At 32.6% G+C, this 19,852-nt stretch overlaps 1 protein-coding gene across 5 annotated transcripts in view; it reads left to right on the top strand.

The window, feature by feature from the left end:
- Akt3 (AKT serine/threonine kinase 3) overlaps positions 1 to 19,852 on the top strand; it is a 302,015-nt gene that overhangs the window by 35,484 nt on the left and 246,679 nt on the right. Inside the window, exon 2 of one of the 5 annotated variants that reach the window (XM_027928675.2) lies at positions 10,255 to 10,316. The exons of the other annotated variants lie outside the window; for them this stretch is intronic. The gene's annotated coding sequence lies outside the window, so the exon portion shown is untranslated. The remainder of the gene's footprint in view (positions 1 to 10,254; positions 10,317 to 19,852) is intronic. 5 annotated transcript variants of the gene reach the window in all.

The following is a 19,852-nucleotide window of genomic DNA, read 5'->3' as shown; positions in this document are numbered from 1 at the left end:
TCTAACTTGTAACTTTGAATGCTGTCTCAAAAGTCTAGCTATTTGCTACAGAATCTGTGCTTTTTAATCCTTTCTAGATAAAATGAGGGCCTCAGATCATTTGATTAAATTAGTAAATTGAAAATAGATTGGTAAATAGGAGAAGTGGAACCTATCATCTCTTATTCAGCCTGCCTCAAAGCAGATTAGTAGTTTCTTCCAAAGTAGTTTTGCCTTCTAGGCTTTTTTTTTTTTTTTTTTTTCCCTTCAATAATGTTGTCTTACCTCTTCTCTAGGCACTTTAGCTTGAAAACACAGCCATTACTGACCTTTTCCTTTCTCTCATGCAATGCTATCTTCAATTCCTATACCAACTACTAATTTTTCCTTAATAATTTCTCAGTTTTCTCCCATTCCCTGTGCTGGTCATTTAGTTTAGATTCACATGAAGTAGGTGATCAGTAAGTATTTATTATATGCTTAAATCTAGACTATGTGATATTTGCTTCTAGGCTTCCCCTACTCTCTAGTCCTTTAGCACTTAATTTGTGTTGTACTGTATGATTTATATATGATTTCTGCTCTTAAGTTTTTGGTAGCTCTCTGTTGCTTGAGAAAGTGGTCCAAAAGTAACTGTCATCTGTCATCTGCCTTAGACCTCACTACTTTTTGATTTATAGCATATACTTCCTGATTTTTACTTTTCTGTATTCTGTATGGTAATATATGTCATTCCTTCTACTTTTAATGCCTTTTGGGGCCCCCAAATTACTATCCCATCAACTGAATTTACTTTAAATATTAATACCTCTATAATCTCTCTGGCTGAGAGTGGTTATTATTTTTCTCTGAACATATAACTTCTCTCTGTAAATATAACTCTGTATTACTCTTTTGGTCCTATTTACATATGTTATGATGGTTATTAAGTTGCCTCCCACTTATATAAGCTTTTTGTTTCTTGAGGCAATAGGGTATTGATATTGTAATCTCCCAATGTCAGTGGATTAGTATAATTTGAATTTTATTTCTTGCTCAGCAAAATAAAAAACTAGTATTCCTGATTGGTAGTGGCATTCTGCCTTGTGACTCCACCATCTTCAGTAAATGGTTCCTGTCAGCATGCGCTCATCTGTACAAAGCCAGAAAAGGAAAGAGCAGATCATCCGGAGGAGATATTTTAGTGAGCCAAACCTTAAAGTGGTACTTCTGGGTTACCACATTTCATCAGTTAGAACTCAGTCAGATGGCTGTATTTGACTGTAAATGAGACTAGGCAAAATATGCTTATGAATAGTTTTTTGTGAGCTTGTGACAGTTTGTCAAAGTGTTTAATAGGTTGTGCTCTAATAGTCAGACAAACCTGCATTCTAATTCTAGATATATTACTTACCAGAGATATGATCCGGGATAGGTTACTAATTATCTCATCTGTGACGTTTAAGTAATAATGAAAGCAAAGCATTTGGTACTTAGTGATTCCTCATTAAGTTTTAATTGTCACTATCTGTGGCCACATATCTTATACCTTTTTTGCTTAGATGCCTATTACATACCTATTAAATGTGTTACAATATGGCTGGTTTAAGGAGTTTCTTGTGTCTTAATTCTTCTCTTTAGTTAATAATATTATAGTGAATAATATTATAGTGAATATTATACATTGGCACATGCCTCTATCCCAGTGACTGTAGAGGTTGAGACAAGATCATTGCAAAGTCAAGGCCAGCCTCTGTAACTTAGCAAAATAAAAAATAAAAAGGACTCAGGGTGTGACTCAGTGGTAAAGAACTCCTGGGTTTAATTCTCAATAACCCTCACCAAAAAATTATGGCAAAAACTATCAAGAGTTCTGTCTATATTATAACTTATAAGTTATGCTATACTTCTATTAACCAAATTGAGCACATGTCATAAATATACTTTAGAAAGAAGAATGAACAATACTTTTGGACAGGTTAAGAGATAAAGTAGGAAAATCTTGGAAGAGGTAAAAAGAAGAAGATGGAAAATAGGAATAAAAAGACTAAGCAATACTAAAATACAAGTAAGAAAATTTCCAGCATCAAAATTATAGACTTTTAGAAACAAATGAGAAAAAATTGGAAAATTTTAATGAAGTGAATCAATATTCAAATTTGAAGAAAAAAATATATTTTTTTTCAGATCGAAAGTATCCATTAAACCCCCTGCACAATGGTTGTTGATAAAACCCACACGAAGGCATATCATTGTGAATTTAAGAAATAGACCCACATGTAAAGGATCAGGAATCAGAATGGTATTAGACTGAGCAACAGTAGAAGCAAGAAACAGCGGAGCAGGAAGATCTTCAAAATTCTGAAGAAACATAAGTTGTACTAATATAACTATTAATTATATTCGAGAATAGAATAAAGATATTTTCAGAGAGAAAAGGTCTCAAATTCATCACCCACAAATCCTTCCTCAGGAACTTGGTTAATGTAGCCCAGTAAAACAAGGGAAGCTGGATGCGGTGTTACACACCTATAATCCCAGTGACTGGGAGGCTGAAGCAGGAGGATTTCCAGTTCAAAGCTAGCCTCAGCAATTTATCGAGGCCCTAAGCAACTCAGTGAGACTGTGCCCCTAACAAAATACAAAATAAGTCTGGGGATGTGGCTCATTGGTCGAGTGCTCCTAAGTTCAATCCCCGTTACCTATAAAACCAAAAACCAAAACAAAACACCACCACAAAAAAACACGGGAATAAATCAAGGAGAAGCAGGCCTGAAAAAGAGACAAGAGCAATATAGACCCAGGATGGGGTAAGAAGAGTACCCAGGATGATAACTGTGTACCTGGCCCACATCCCCAGTCCAGACAGGAATACATCAGATGACAGGGAAAGACTTCTTCCAGAAGATGAAATTAATAGAAATCTGATGGGAGTGAGTATATTCAAAGAGATTTCTCAGACTGGAGATAAGTGAACTAGGGATAAATACATAGTAGATAAGTATATGAAGGTAAGTATGTAGAAAACTAGGTATATGAGAAACCAGTTATTCCAAGGAAAACAAAATGTTATGCAGTAAAAGATGATTATTATTTACTGCTTGGCTCAGCTCTGATCGTAATGATATATAACCCTTAAATATTGATCTAATCAAAGTTAGGTTAAAACCATGTTGAAATGATGGAGTTGGGAAGTGTGGAGAGTATCAGGACTAGGAAACAGAGCTAAATCTTAAACTCCCTCAACAGGTAATTTCTGGATAAACTAAAGAAAGCTTTTGGGGAAAGTAAATGTTGGAAGTGGAGCTACAGACTAGTTTTTTAAATTTTTCTTTCTTTCTTTCTTTTTTTTTTTTTTTTTTTGGTAAATACCAGGGATTGAACCCAGGGGCACTTAACCACTGAGTTACATCCCCAGCCCTTTTAAAATTCAGTAATTGAAACATTTATAGTGCATCACCAATAGTTGTGGGATTGAAAGAAACTTTAGAAAAATTTAGATACTATCAGAAAAAAACAAATTTTCAGTCTCATCCCAAATGAAAATGCAATTTTTTTAAGTCTCTCTCTAGAAAATATTACAAAGTCATTGTTATATGAAAAGGTAGTCAACTACTATAAAGCCAGTACAGGTAGGAAAAAGTTACTGTAAAAGTGAACCAAGGAATTAATTATTGAAAGTACTATGATATTTAGGGTTTTTTATGTGATTGCAAAAAATTGGTTATTTGATGTAGTTTCCTTTTTCATTTTAAATGAATATTGAATTTAGGACCTAATTCTGTTTTCATAATTTTGCATTCCTTTGCTTTTGCATTATATTACAGCTCTACAGAGGTGACCTGAATTCACCTCTGAACTTCCTTTTGTCTGTCTCATTAATTTGTTTCACATACTTAACCTCATTCACTTACTCAAATGGATTTTGTTTGTTCTTGTGTCAGGTCTTTTGCACTTTCCTTAGCTTTTTGAGGGACTTTTCAGTTTTTACTTCTGAGAGCAGATTTCTTTTCAGACCATCTTTGAATACTCAATCTAGATTATGCTTTTCTTTTCTGATTTGTACATCACCCATTTTGTTTTGGTAGCATTTCCCAGCATACTTTTGTTTGCATTTTTATTGACTGCCTCTACCATTTGGAATAAAAGCTCAATGTATGAGAGCAATATTGTTTACTGCTGTATTCCAGATCTAAGAATAGTGCTTGGACCATACTAGGCACTCAACAGACTTGTTGAATGAAAATTATTAGTGAGTTATTAATGAACTTGTGCTAGTGCCTTTTGCCATGTATTTATTTACTAGTGAAGTTTCTAATTTTGTTAATTTTCTGTGATGATGGTTTGTTTTTTCTTTTTGTGTAAATGCTTTTTTATTTTTGCAGTGCTGAGCGGATCAAATCCAAGGCGTCTTATATGCTATGAAAGTGTCTACCACTGAGCTAAATATATAACCCCCAGCGCTGTGTAAATGCTTTTGACCCTTTTCTGTTGCAAATGTTGATTATCTATAATCTATCACTTATTTTGGTTAGGAATATTTTGTTGTAAATTTTTTTTTGTTGTAGAATATTCAAATAATCAGAAAGATAAGAACATAGAAACATATAAGTGCCCAAGAATCCATTTCCTAGCTTGGTTGTTTTTTTATTATCATCCTTTTTTTTCTAAATTAAGATATACTTGAAGTTTATGTGTCACTCTAATTTTAGTCCCTTTCCTTTTTTTTCCTTATCCGGAGGTATACCTAGTTCAGTGTTTATCATTCCCACACATTTATATTTAAATTTTTTTTTGTGTATAGATGCATATATAAAAATGGAACAATAGAACTGAAATGTTTTCAAACTTAACGTAAATGGTACACTGCACATATCCTCTGTAGTCCTTTTAAAAAAAATGTCATGATTTCAAGATGCGCTAATGTTGATACATGGAATTCTGATCTCTTAGTTTTCACTGCTGTGTGGTATTGACTGAGTAAACTTTACTTAACTCTTATTCTATCAAAAGGCCGTTGGGTGGTTGCCATTCTTTCCTGTTACAAACAGTAGTACAATGAATGTTTCTGTACATGGCCCTTATGTGGAATGTTTTCTAGTATCAATATTGTGAAATTTTTTCTAGGACCTGTTATTGTGACTGGAAAATTTTCAAGTGCTAGGACAGGCTCATCTTTTACCTTGACCGGATTTTGTATCTTGTTTTCTAAAGTGATTGTTAAATGTCCACTTCTACCAATACTTTTACAAGACTTGTCATTTCACTATCCTTGGCCTTAATTTTATTTTTCATATGTAGTTTTAAAAAATCGGATATGTGAGAAAATATTTAGTGACTTAAATTTGCATTGCTTTTGTTTCTGGTTGTGTTTCTTCTATTCTTATGATTATTGCTATTTAATTTCCCTTGTAAGTTGCCTTTTCTCTGAGTTGTCCTCTAATCTCATCCCCTTTTTATATTATGTGATTTGTCTTTCTTTTATTGATTTGTAGGCATCCTTCAGGTATTTTGGATATTAATCATTTGTTATCTGAATGGGAAATATCTTCTTTCAGTTTGTGGCTTTTCTTATTCATTACAAATGTACTTACATTGTACTGAAATTTTCACTTTAATACATTTACTTGTCTTTCAGGTTTTGCTTCTGGCATCATACTTAAGAACATCATTCTCTACGTTGAGGTTATAATGACTGGCACGTCAGAAATATTACTGTATAACAAATTACCACCAAAATGCATTTGATGAAAACAAGCAAAAATCATTTCTTATTAATTCTTAGTTTTTGTGGGTCAGAGACATGAAAGCAACAAGGCTTAGTGGTTCTGGTTCTGGTCTTTTCTGAGGTTGTAGTCAAGATATCAGAGGACTGAAGTCAAGACATTTTAGTATAAGTGTTGTTGGAGGATTTGCTATCTTTTGGTAGAAGGCGTCAGTTCTTATGGTTCTTTACTGGGGCTGCTCGATTGTCCTAATATTAAGGCTGGCATAATAAATAATCCAGGAAAACGGGCAGAAACTTATCTTTTCCGAACTATCTTTTGAAGTCACACATTGCCCCTCCGCCCTGTTCATAATTGGAGGAGACTACTGTGTCTTTTTATTGTTTTTCCACATGGAACACTTCTGATACCAAATAATTGTTTATTTTTTTTCCACACCAGCCTGTTCTCCAGTTCTCGGGACACCAGCTGGTGACTTGTAGTTGAATTCAGTTTTGCACAATTTGTGCATACTCTACAAATTAAGGGCTTAATTCCACAAAAGTGCCGCTTCCCCACTTTTTGTCTATTGCAAATCTGGTCAACCTGTACTTTGGTCTATTAGTTATAAATTGAGGGTTCCCACCACTTCTTCCTTGGCTTCAATAATTTGCTAGAATGGCTTGCAGTACCCAAGAAAGAACCTCATTTACAGTTGTCAATTTATTATAAAGGATATTTTACTGAATACAGATGAATAGCCAGATGAAGATGTAGGGTAAGGTCTGAAAGGTTTCCTGAACACAGAAACTTCTGTGTGGGATTAGGATATGCTGCTCTTCAGCACTTGGATGCCTTCATTATCCTGGAAGCTCTTCAAACACTGCAGTTTAGATATTCATATATAGGCATGATCAAATAACTGGTTGTTGATGATTAACTCAATTTACTGCTTCTTTCTCTCTTTTGTTAGGGACCTGGGATTAAGACTAAATATCCTATCCTAACAAAAGATACTCCCTTTACTCAGGAAATTATAGAGGTTTTATATTTGGTCTTTGTTCCTAGCTTCTGGGGTCTTGGCACAAAGCTCCTAAAGCCTCTTATTTTATCACGGGCTTCATTCAATACCAGAGTATCAAGATCATTGGAGGCCATCCTAGAAATTAGCTACTAAAGTCTCATATTTTCTTATAAAATTCTTTCATATTTAGGCTTTTAATTCACTTGGAATGCAGCATGTGTGCATGTATGTATGTGTTTATATGTCTGTGATATTAAGAAGGGAATTTAAATATTCTTCCTAAGGTATAACAATTGTCCTAATTCTTTATTGAATAAAATATCATCATTATTCCATTTATGTGTGGGTTTGCTTCTGGAGTCTGTACTTCTCTGCTATGGTCTGAATGTTTGTGTCCCCTTATGCCACATCCATATGTTGGAACCACATATGGTTTAATAGTATTATAGTATTAAAGAGTTAGGGCTTTGAGAAGATAAGTCTTAAGGGCAGAACCCTCATGAATGAAATCAATGTTATTATAAAGGAGACCCCAGGGAGCTAGCTAGCTCTTCTACCTTCTGAAGAATAAGCTCTTACTAGACACTGTTAAAATTTGTGTTGGAATCTTGCTTATTTTAAGAAAAATAAAAATATGACCATTTTTCATTAAATAAAAGTAATAGATGCTCACCAAAGATTTGTGAAATACAGATATAATTTTAAAAAGTATCCATAGTACCACTACCCAAACATTACTATTATCAGCATTAGGAATCCTTCATGATTTGATATTGTAAAAATCTTTTTGTCTGTAAAGGAGAGGTAATAAAATATTTAGTTGTATTTTCTTTTATTTTTATTGTTGGTTGTTCAAAACATTACATAGTTCTTGATATATCATATTTCACACTTTGATTCAAGTGGGTTATGAACTTTAGTTGTATTTTCTTACCTTGTCATGAAGGAACTGGGGAAGGAAGAACAACAAAGTAATACTTTAAAAAAGCAGGATATGAACTGGACAGCTGCCGGACTGGTTGTGCTGAGCCTTTTTATGTATACCTTTTTAATGTTTGATTTTGACATGTGAGTATATTATCTGTTTAAATTTTTAAAATGACTTGTAGTATGACTTACACCTAGTTTTGACACAGTACATGTTTACATTTTATAGTTCCAGATCACTGGCCTATAGCATGTTTGTTCATTTGTTTGTTTTCCATCCAGTTCTGGGGATCGAACCTAGTGTTGTATCTACATAAAAATATTCAAAGGTTTGCTTTAATCTATTTTGTTTGATATTTTGCCTGAGCTGCATCTTATTAAATTAAATTGCCCAGACCGTCCTCAAACTTGGGATCCTTCTGCTTCAGTTTACTGAGGAGCTGGGATGATAGGCATGCACCACCATGCCTGGCTGTCATTATGTTTGCAGCACAGTATGTATAGCCAGTGTTGTCTCATTGGATCATACTTTGCCAGCCCAGCTTCATACTTCATATTCTAGTGATTGTGAATTTCTTAGTTTTTCTACACCTCAACACAGTTTCACACTTGTGTATGTTTTACCTATCTTCTTCATACTCACCTTTTAAGAACCATTTTGTATCTTCTTTGTCTGAACCTCTGCAAGTCTTAATTGATTCTCTCAACGTACTCTGTGTATTTGCCTATCATATTATTTATATCATATTATTCAACAGTCCCACTCTATCCACATTATCTAAATTCCTTAGACTACTTACAATTTGTCCCTGTTTTTTCTTTTTTTCCTTGATTCACCTAGAGTCATGAATCTTGTGTTATGGTTTAGATATTTGGTGTCCCTCAAAGCTCATGTGAGAGACAATGCAAGAATTCCTTGTTTGAATGAGGAATTAATAAGGTCAGATCTGAGCAAGATCATTACTTTCATGTTTTGTGTAGGGGCCTTTGAAAAAGAAGGAGATGAGATGGAGATCTATTAACATATAAACTACAGTGTTTGCAACAGCCAGCCACATTTTCAAATTGCATGTTTTTGTGCATGTAGTCCCTTCAACCTAGAATTCTCTCATTCCAACAGTGAGAGTCTGCTCATCTTTGAAAATACATTTTATATGTTACTTCCACTAGCAGGCTTTGATAAATTCCCTTCCAAATGTAATTGACTTACCTATTGTGACTGAATTGCATTTACCATATTTTTTCCTTCTCTACTTCTTTCATGCTGGTTACCTTAACCATCCCCACAGTTGCTCTCTCCTGGTAACCCTTGTTTTGCTTTATTTTATATACTTATAAGGTACTTATCACCTTGTATTATTGCTTGGTAGTATTTTTTTTTGTTGTTTATTTCAATAAAAATTTATTGGGGTCCAGGCCCCAAAGAACTCATTCTTTAGTAGTTCATGTATTTGTCTTTACTATGATTAGATAGGAGTTCCTTATGGGCAAACTTATTTTTATTTCTTATACTTAGCAAAATTGGTAATACATCTTACGCACTCAATCATGTAAGACATCAATGGGACAGTATTGGTTAAAAGTTGGGTTTAAATCCTGGCTCCACCACTGTCTCCTGAATCCATTATAGAGATGTTATTCAGCTTGTCTGAGCTATAATTTTCTCATCTAAAGATGGAGAAATAATAGTACCTATCCATATTACTCTGTTCACTCTGTCATGAAAACATAAGATAGACTGAGCAGCTTAAACAACAGAAATTTATTCTCTCACAATTCTGGAGGCTGGATGTTTGAGGGTGCCAGCATGGTGAAGCTCTTTGGCCTCATCTAATCCTAATCTGCTCCCAAAGGCCCCATTTCCAGATATATTACACTGGGGATTAGGACTTCGACACAAGAACTTTTGGAAAACAAGCATTCAGTTTACAACAATATCTCATATTGCAGTTATGATAATTTATGGAAAACATTCAGCATTTTGTCTCTAACATAAGAAGTGATATTTATTTACTCTATCATCATCTTCATCATCATTGTCCTCGTCTTAGAATAAATTTTCTGTTTGGGGTACTGAAGAACACCTGCTTTTCCTTCATGGAAATATAACATGAATTAAGAAAGGTAATGTAGGAAGAAGAGCAAGGTTGCAGGCAGGCTGGTGGTGAACAGTGTTTCCTTCATTGTATCAGTAACAAAGGAGTTAGGTATGAATTTCAGGTTTGTAGATGTATTCTCATTATGCAAAGAGTAGAAGAAAAGAAAAGCTTTGATGTTCTTCATACATAAATGACCTTTAAAATGCGGTTTTTAAATTTGTTTTTATTCAAATCTTTTTTAAAAAATTCACTGCTAGATTGTTGTTGTTTTTTTGGTAAGCCTTGGAAACCAGAAGTGCCATTTAGATCTTTACCTACAAATATGCTAATTTGTTTTGCTGGAATTTGAAGAGTTATTTTGAATCCCAAACATATTTTGATATTTTAAAATTAGAGTCCATATAATCTATTCTTATTCTTTAGGATTTAGACTTTCTCCTAAGTTGAAATTTGGGACTGATATTTATTAGCCTTTCTGGAACTATTAAGAATTTCTATTCTTTCATTTTTGGCAATAATTGTCTCCACATTTACTTTATAGAGTCCTCTTTGGTGGAGCCCACAGGCGGAGAGGAAGCACAGGATTCATAAGATGGCGGGCGGGTGAGTGACTGAGAATTTGGGGTAGAACTTCCAAAAAAAAAGTCATAGTGGTTGCTCCTTGACAGAAATAAAATGTGAAGTTTAAGTTTGGATATGACATTGTCTTGGTGAGGTCTATAAAGACAATATAGTGGTTTTGATTGTAAATTTCAAAATGATTTATATGGCATACCTGTCATGTTGTCTATACTATGATTTTATCAACTTTCACAGAGACTTACCACACAGTTGACACTTTGGGGAAATATAGAGCAAATGGTATATACCAAAGTAGATCTTTTCTTTGGTGATAATTGTGAAAGATGTTTTATTAAATTATAGTTTGGGGATTTTCTTTTTTTAAATAATAAAATTTTCAGTTCTTATCCATAAATACTATTTTAAGCAAATATGCTTCCAGAACCACAGAAATTAAACTTTAGAGAAAATAATGAGGAATTACAGAGACAGTATCTAGTTAATATGAACATTAGATAATCTTTAAATAACTTTTTCATTCAGAAGAAAAATAACCCATGCCCAAGATCAACTTTATTATAGTATACATTATATAAACTCAAAGTTATGATTTTTTATAACAACAAATCAGTATTTTTTAAAAATATTTATTCTTTAGTTTTTTTAGGTGGGCACAATATCTTTATTTTACATTTATGTGGTGCTGAGGTTCAAACCTAGTGCCTTATGCATGCTAGGCAAGTGCTCTACCACTGAGCCACAACCTTAGCCCCAGTATTTTTTTTTTTTAATAAAGTAAAAAAGGGAGTAAGTCATAATCTTGAAAGGAGAGGAGCCTGTAAAAGTGGAACCATATACAAAAGGAGAAAAGTTTATGACGTCTGGCAGGTAGTTATGTTTCGTGCCATAAAAACAATCTTAAATTAATATGCTGGGTTTACTAGTGAATTTATGAACTTTTGAATAATTTATGTTGTGTTTATTCTATTAGTGGGACTGGTTTTTAAGTAATACTATAAAGTAGGTAGAAAAAGGTGGTTTCAAGATTCTTTTCCAGCCTTTTCTTTTTCTTGTTTCTTCAATCTCCTCAATGAATCATAGGCCTTTCCCTGTTTTGTTACTATCAGAAGAGATTGCTAGGGCTTGATAAGTAATCTTTAACATGGTGAGTAGACATTAAATGGATATTAAAATTATCCATTAATAGATTATTTTACATTTAATTGGGGGACTTGAAGCTCCAAATATAGAATTTCCTGATGCTAAAACCTCAAACACTGACATCTGTTGGGGGAAACATGTTTAGAGAAGAGTTTTTTGAATCTGTTCCTCATATTACAACCTCTTGCCAGGTAGGAAGAGAATTAATTTTTTTATATGCTGGTGTCTGGCTATCTGGCCTTTACACATTGTCATGTGATTCTCAAAGTGAGATTCTGGAATAAACATTCTTATTCACATTATTTAAAAGATGAACTAAAAAAGGTACAGAAAGATGCAGTGGTCTTCCTAGAAGTGGTCACAATGAAGGCTCATGTTAAAATCAGGACTTTAAAATTACAAAGTCTTTGCCTTTTCCACTAAATCATTATTTTATAGTCATTTTATTCTTTTGTTTTACCCATACTTTGTAAACATGACAGTCTCTTTACATATTCTCAAGAGTTCCTTTGCATGACTCTAGAGAAATGCTTTCCCGGTTCCTTTGTGAATCACCCTACTAGACCATGCTGCTTGTAACTTGATTAGTATTGCTTGAATTTTTCTTTGTTTTTGGCTAAGAATATAGCAGATATGATGAAGAATTATAACATTCAGATCGTCATATATTGGGTTTTAATTGTTTGCTTTTCTAAGCAGATTAGCCAACTCTGAAGTTTATACTGAGTATAAGCAATGTTTGGTGAGTTATATGTGAACTTGAGTATTTGGGAATTATAGAAAGAATTAACAAATTTCTTGTTGTTGACATTCTTAAACAGGTGTATTCAGTATTACAAACAGTTTGAAAATATTCATTCAACAAAGAATTTTAAAGTACTTATCATGTGCCAGGGCTATTTTAGATTGTGGACTAAATGCAACATGAAAAACACATGGTCTCTGTTCTCAATGAGATGACACAAACATGAGATAACTATTAGAATGCATTATAATAATTATCGCATTAGAGGTATGTAGAAAGAAAAACTTAATTGAGCTCAAAGGACTTGATTTGGTGAAGAGATTAGAGTTTAAAGCTTAAGTGTTTTCTTGACCACAAGAGAATTTATGATCTACTCATACATAATACATATATAACTTTTGTATATAAACTATGTTTTCCCTCACATGTATATACAAATGCAGTGTTAGGGTTGAACATTTAACCTCTCTTCTTTTTCTCAAAATCATACATAATCATGTATATCTCCTTCTTTGCAAGTACATTGTAGAAGGTTTTTTTTTTCTGGTTTTTGGAAATATGGAGATTCTTCATTCTTTAAAGCATGTAGTGGTGAATGATAGATAATTGTGGTGGGAAACGTAGAAGAGCACAGGGTAATGTAATTAGACGCCTGATAATTTTCATTTTTTATCATCACAGACTTTTTTTCTCATGTAGAATAATCTAAAGATTGAAAGAGAAACTAGCTAGGTTCTTGAGCTGAAAATGAAGTTAGAGAAGAGTTGTTCTGGAGGAAACTGTTGACTGTGGTTTATTTTTTTGGCCCATTTTGGTTGTTAATGGCTTTTTTTGTGAATTATGTACTTAGAAAGGGGTTCCACTTTGAGTAAGCACCTATAGATGTATACGTATCTCTATCTGCTCATGTGATGAATGTTAAAGCTGTTAGTTTCACTTGAAAACAGCGTGTTATATAAGGCAAGAGCCTGCATTGGAATGAGGAAACCTGAATTCTGACCCTGCTTTGGTCTGTAATTAATTTGTTCTTTGCACTGAGCTGATCAATTAATCTCTCCTAGGCCTCAGTTTTCTCCTTTATTAAATATTGGGAAAATAAGTTACTAAGTAGAATAATGTTCCCTAAGGCCTTTGTGAGTTAAAAAATTCTATCATTTTATTACTGACAGGAATAGTTATTAAGTTACCAAATATTTGTTGAATGCTTACCACTTTTCATGTCCTGGTATCTGTGGTCAAAAAAGAAAAATGGAAGATAGACATAGATCAATGGAATAGAATTGAAAGTCTAGAAATAAACCTGTATATCTATAATCCATAGATTTTCAAAAAGAGTGGCAAGACTATTCAGTGGAGAAGAATAGTCTTTGCAACAAATGATAATGGGATAACAGGGTTTTCAGATGAGAAAGAATGAATTGGGACCCCATTGTACACTGTATACAAAATTGACTTAAAATGAATTATGGACTTTAACTACATTGGCTAAAACTATAAAACTCAGAAGCAAACAGTTAGGGTAGATCTTTGTAAGCTTGGATTGGGGAAATGCTTTATTAGATTTGTCATTAAAAACATAAGCAATGGACTGGGGTTGTGGCTCAGTGTAGAGTGCTCGCCTAGCATGCGTGAGGCACTGGGTTTGATCCTCAGCACCACATTAAAAAAAAATAAAATAAAGATATTGTGTGTTCACCTACAACTGAAATATTAAAAAAACAAAAAACATAAGCAATGAGATGGGCACACTGTAGTGCACGGCTGTAATTCCAGAGGGAGCCTGAGGCAGGAAGATTTCAAGTTGAAAGCCAGCCTCAGCAACAGCAAGGTGTTAAGCAAATCAGTGAGTCTCTAAATAAAATACAAAATAAGACTGGGAAAATAAGACTGGGGATGTGGCTCAGTGGTCGAGTGTCCCTGAGTTCAATCCCCAGTACCAAATAATAATAATAAATAAAATGGATTTCATCAAAAATAAAAATTTGCTTGTCAAAAGACACTATCAACAAAGTGAAAAGAATGCCCACACAATGGCAGAAAATGCAGAACATGTCTGTTAAAAGGTCTAGTACCTAGAGTATATTAAGAATTCAACAATAAAAAGACAACCCAATTTAAGTAACCCTAAGGGTCTGAATACACATTTCTCCAGAGAAGATACATAAATGCTAAGTAATAAGTGAAATACAAATAAAAATTGCATGAGGTATTACTTCACAATCCATTAGGATGCCTGTAATCAAAGAGTCAGGTAAAGTGCTGGTGAGGATGTGAAGAAATTGGACTCTTCATACAATGCTGGTGAAGTTGTAAAATGGTATGGCATTTTGGAAAATAGTCTGGCAGTTCCTGGAAAACTGAAATATGGAATTTCATGACTTAGCAATTGCATACCTAGGAATATACCCAGATAATTGAAATTATATGTTTGTATAAAACAAGTCTGAATGTTCACAGTAGCATTATTCATAATAGTCCAAAACAACTCAGATGTCTAGTCAACTATTCTGTGAAGAAACAAAGTATGGTATATTGCATAAAATGAATTATTATTCAGCCAGAAAAGGAATGAGGTAGGTAGACACATGCTCTAACATGTATCCTTAAAACCTTATGCTAAGTGGGAAAAATTACACACAAAAGCCCTCATATTCCATGATTTACTTCTATGAATTATCCAAAATAAGCAAATTCATAGAGAAAATGGTTTAGTGGTTTCCAGGAAGTAAAGGGAGGAGGTAATTGGACGTGACTACTAATTGGTTCAGGGTTTCTTTTCGGAGTAATGAAAAGTTCTGAAATTAATGGTGATAGTTGCACAGTTTTGTGCATATTTTTAAAATCGTGGATTGTATATGTCACAGGTGCGGTTTTCATGGCAGTAGCCAAAACCTGGATAGCTGCCAAGAGACAAATAATAGCTACCATCAGGAAAATTTTGGCTGTTCCTCAGGCTGCCCTCATTCCGATTAACTTGAACATTTACTTCAGCCATAGTATTCACTTTGAAATTTACATCCAGTTTCTTGCTAAATATTATTTTGTTATTTGAGGTAATTGACAGGAGAATTCAGTAGTGTTATATGTGGACTAATTGAAGCCAGAGTAAGGTTTGTTGTTTATGGTCTTTGGTTAACAAGGGAATCAGAAAGTATTAGTACTACTAATACTCTGTGTAATTTACTTGCTTGTCATTTTTTTTTTTCTTTTTCATTTTCAGTAGACTGTAAGCTTTATAAGAACAGGAGTTTTATCTGATTTGTTCATTATTCAGTAAATATCTGGAATGAATTATCAGGTAGAACCTGGTTTACATGAGTGAGGGTAGTATGGGTGTTTGAATAAGAATCAAACAGAATCAGTTTTTTTTTTTTTTTTTTTAAGTTTGGTCATCAGCAGGATCTATCTATCTATCTATCTATCTATCTATCTATCTATCTATCTACCTACCTACCTACCTACCTATCTATCTTTTTTTTTTGTGGTGCTGGGATTGAACACAGGCCTTGTGCTTATGAAGCAAGCACTCTACCAGCTGAGCTATATCCCCTCAACAGGATATTTATGAAAGATTTTTCTAAGTCTCTCTGTTTTTTCCCCCCCTCTACTGCTATATCTTATAAAGTTTTTAAATTGACATGTCCTTAGATTTCTTATTGTAAATTTAAATAACTTATAGTCATTGAATTAATTTGACCTAAGTCATATGATCTAAATGAATGATTTTTTAGATTTTTAGAGGAAGTTAAAAAATTTTAAGTATTTTTCTCTTTAACATAAATACAGCTGTGAAATGATGTATCAGTGAGTCATTTTAAACCTTAGATTAGTTTTGTATTTTAAAATTAATAAGTAAATATATGTATAAGTGAATTTACATTATTCAGAATTCTAGAATTAGACATCTGTCTAATGAATGCTGTTCTAAAATGTTGCTAAATGATTAATAGTAATTAAAAGGTTAAATACAAGCTGAAGAAATCTTTGAATTTTGAAATGTTTGCAACAGCTAGTAATCTGACTGATGCAGACGTTTTTGTCAAAGTTGAAAAAGTTAGAGCTAATTAATTTCTTGGGAGACATATGATGAAATTGTAGGTGTGATAACATATTTGAGTAACATATGGTAGTTATGGGGCACCTTTCTAATGACTGAGCAGCCAGTTAAATATAGACTTTTTAGTTTTTCATTACCATTCTTTGTTACTGTGTATTTTTAAACTAAAATTCATGTTTTCTAGAGGTCAGTACTCAAGATTTAACAATTTATATTTAAAATATTAATGTGAATATGTAATTTTCTTCTAAATTGGCATCAATTCTGGTGAAAGTTTTCTTAAAAATGCAGTCATTTCCCCCACAATACAGTAATTGTGTATTACACAAATAAATAACTGGGGAATTATACTATCAGTTCATATCATTTCCCTAATTATCCTTGAATGAGGACTAAAAATATTACCTTTGATTTGCAGCATAGTTGTATTTTTTCTTTCTTACGGATTCACTGTTTGCATTTTGACTGCAGTAATTTTCTTCCAATTCCTTTTGTTTTATAGTCACAATCTTGGTTTTTAAATATTGCTTTATAAGGATGACAGATTTAAAAAGAATTGAAATTGTTTTTGTACTATTCTGTTATTAAAGTAATATCTGACACCTTGTTAGAGGAAATTTTGAGGTAAGAATTTTTGCAAATAAAGACAATTTAAAATAGTGACTTATAGTTTGTATTTTCACTTTTAAAAGATTGGGATTTTACCACAGGTTTTGTGATTATAATGTAGTGTATAAGCGTTAGATTTTCTTTCAAAGAAAACACATAGTGAAATAAGAGTTCAGGGTGAAAATGTTTTTGTTGTGCTGCAGAGCCAGCCACTGGAGGGTGTTACTGTTAGCTTCTCTGTCTCAATGTCCTGCTAATTGTATTGATGAAACAAAAAATATTTGAAGACTGTGCATTTATAAGTTTTTAAAATTGAATCAAAGCAAAAGTAGTATATGTCTTAAGTGAAATATATGGAAACAAATTTAAATCTTAATAATTTCAAATTGATTTTATTTTAAAATAATTTTAAATTGTAATAATTTTAAACCGTAAATGAAGATGATAGGTAGATTCTGGAATTATTAATTATAAAATTATTCTGGCTTCTTCCCTAAAACACTGGACAGAATATTACTGTATTTTTAAATATATTTACTTTAAAAATGTCTGCACAGTTATGATGCTCTAACAAGTCTAGAAATGTCCTATATTGATTTACTAAACATCTTGATATTTACATTGTTTTCATTTAAATTTGAGTATCCTATGAAGAATTTTTGTGTGAACATCTGTTCTGTAAATCCTCCTTTTTAAAAATCTGTTACAAAATTTCACATATCAATCAGTATACTTTTAGCCAGTGGAGATAAATACAAATGTTAGTGAGGGGCTGGTGGAATATTTTTGGCCTGAGAGGGCTGTAACTCAAGTCTTAAGGTAAATAACATGATGAACTTTTAAATGACTCACAGTAAAGCTTCTTATTTATTTAATAATAAAATCTGTAGAAGTAGATTATTGCCTAATTATCTATAAACTCTCAGTTTTAAAGGTAGCAGAATTCTCTGAAATTTAGCTTATTGGTTTGAGAAATGCTTTTCGGGATTTATTCTCAGGCTATAAATTTTAAGTGACTTTTACTTGATAAGATTGTTATAATGATTAGAATCTTAAGAAACAAAAATCCTGAATAGCCTTATTTATTTCAAAGAACATTTTAGGAGTTTCAGTGGAATAAAATGACTTGAATTGATTTTAGTTCAGTTATCAAAAGTAATAATGTAAACTTTAAATTGTATCATTTTTCTTTATTAGAATAATGAAGAATATAATTTTGTGTGGTTAGTAGGCAATATTTAATGAAGAATAGAAAGATGATAATTTTTCACTTGGTAGGAAAATTGAATATTTGATTTGATTTCATAGTTGAGTAATTAAGAGATATCTTTGCTTTCATAAGTTGTTAAAATATTTTCTGTTCTGATAAGTCTGTCTTTATGTTATAAAGTAAGTAAATGACAGATATTAGACCGATAAGCCAACATTGAAAAATAACTTTAAAATACTTGGCCCCATTCCTGATAGCTATGGTTCATTCTAGAAATGTTTCTGGAACAGTAAGTAAATGATTTTGGAAGATTAGGAGATTTACATTTTAAGTACAGTGTCAACAATCTTTACCTTGCCATGCATAATTATATTGCCAGATTGCTAGAGTTAATGTATTAATTGTTCATTATCTAATTATTTTCTGAAACCTAGTAAGTATTGAAGAGGCTTACATTGAAAAGAAGCGTTTGAGCAAAAGTATATTAACACCCCTATTAATAGCATGGAAAACAGTCCATTTTGTGCAGAGCATGATGCACTCTGTCACATAGAAGCAGTTTTTGGATGCTTTCATAGCCATCTGTAGAGGGTGGATCATTGATTATACATCATTCAGATAAAAAAGATAATTTTGACATTATTTTTCCTTCCTTACATACCTTGCTTCTGTGAAATGGTATATTAGCCTGACCAAATCATTACAAAGGAGTTCCAAAGGGGCAGTTAAAAACCAAATTTATTGTCTTTGATTTTTATTTTAGTGTTTGTTGCTGATATGAAAAATTTAAGAACAGATGATCAACAGTTTAGCCTGAGAATAAATGATTATTTTTCCCCTCTAGCAATGAAAGATTAATAAACATATTTAAAAATCTATCCATTTCACATGATATAGTTACTAAGTACTGGACAAAATTTCTTAAAAACTCAGAATTACTATGAAGATATTAAACTTACCACTCAAAATTTGGAGGTAACTTAAGATGGATTTTATTCATTTACAGTTGCCAGGTATCCTGAAAAATGTGTTTCTTCGACTTTTACAAATTGTCCAAGAATCATTGTTTCTTGTAAGACTTGGGATTTGGATTAGTGTCAGTCGTTGAGACAAGAAGATTCCAGGATAAGGGTACCAAAATTCTGTGCATTTTTGCTTCAACAACAAAAAGTTTCTTTTATTTCTTTCCTTTTGTGGGGTGGACAGTGCTGGGGATGAAACCTAGAGCCCCCTGCATTCTAGGCAAGTTCTCTATTATCCAGCTATATCCCTACCCCTGTATTTCTTATAATGTGAATATATTGTATTCCATAAAGTACATTCATGTTATTTTTCTTAAGAAAAATTAATGTCTTTAGGTTTATTGCTGATTTTCTTAGCTAACATTTACTCCTTACCATGCATCAAGCTTTGCTTTGCATGTAATTGTGTTCAAATGGTTAAGTGTGATCATATAGTATTGGTCCTTTTGTGACTGGCCTATGTCACTTAGCTTGACTTTAAAATTCACCTATGTTGGAGGATGTGTTAGAATTTCCTTTTAAAGACTAAATAATGTTGTTTGTATATAATATGCCACATTTCCCCCATTTATCCATTGATATATTTTAGTTTTCATTTGTATGAAAATGTGTTTATTTTGCCTGTATTTTTGAATGATATTTTTACTGATTAGTGGGTTCTAGATTGAAATTCGTTATTGTATTCATTGAAGATAACATTCCTCTGTCTTTGAATTTCCACTATAATTACTGAGATGTTAGCTGTTAATGTAACTCTTGAAATTTGTGAGGCAA

Source organism: Marmota flaviventris, chromosome 12, assembly GCF_047511675.1.
Source record: "Marmota flaviventris isolate mMarFla1 chromosome 12, mMarFla1.hap1, whole genome shotgun sequence".
Lineage (NCBI taxonomy): Eukaryota > Metazoa > Chordata > Mammalia > Rodentia > Sciuridae > Marmota > Marmota flaviventris.
The sequence above is the reverse complement of the archived record's forward strand: the minus strand, read 5'-3'. Positions and strand labels throughout refer to the sequence as shown.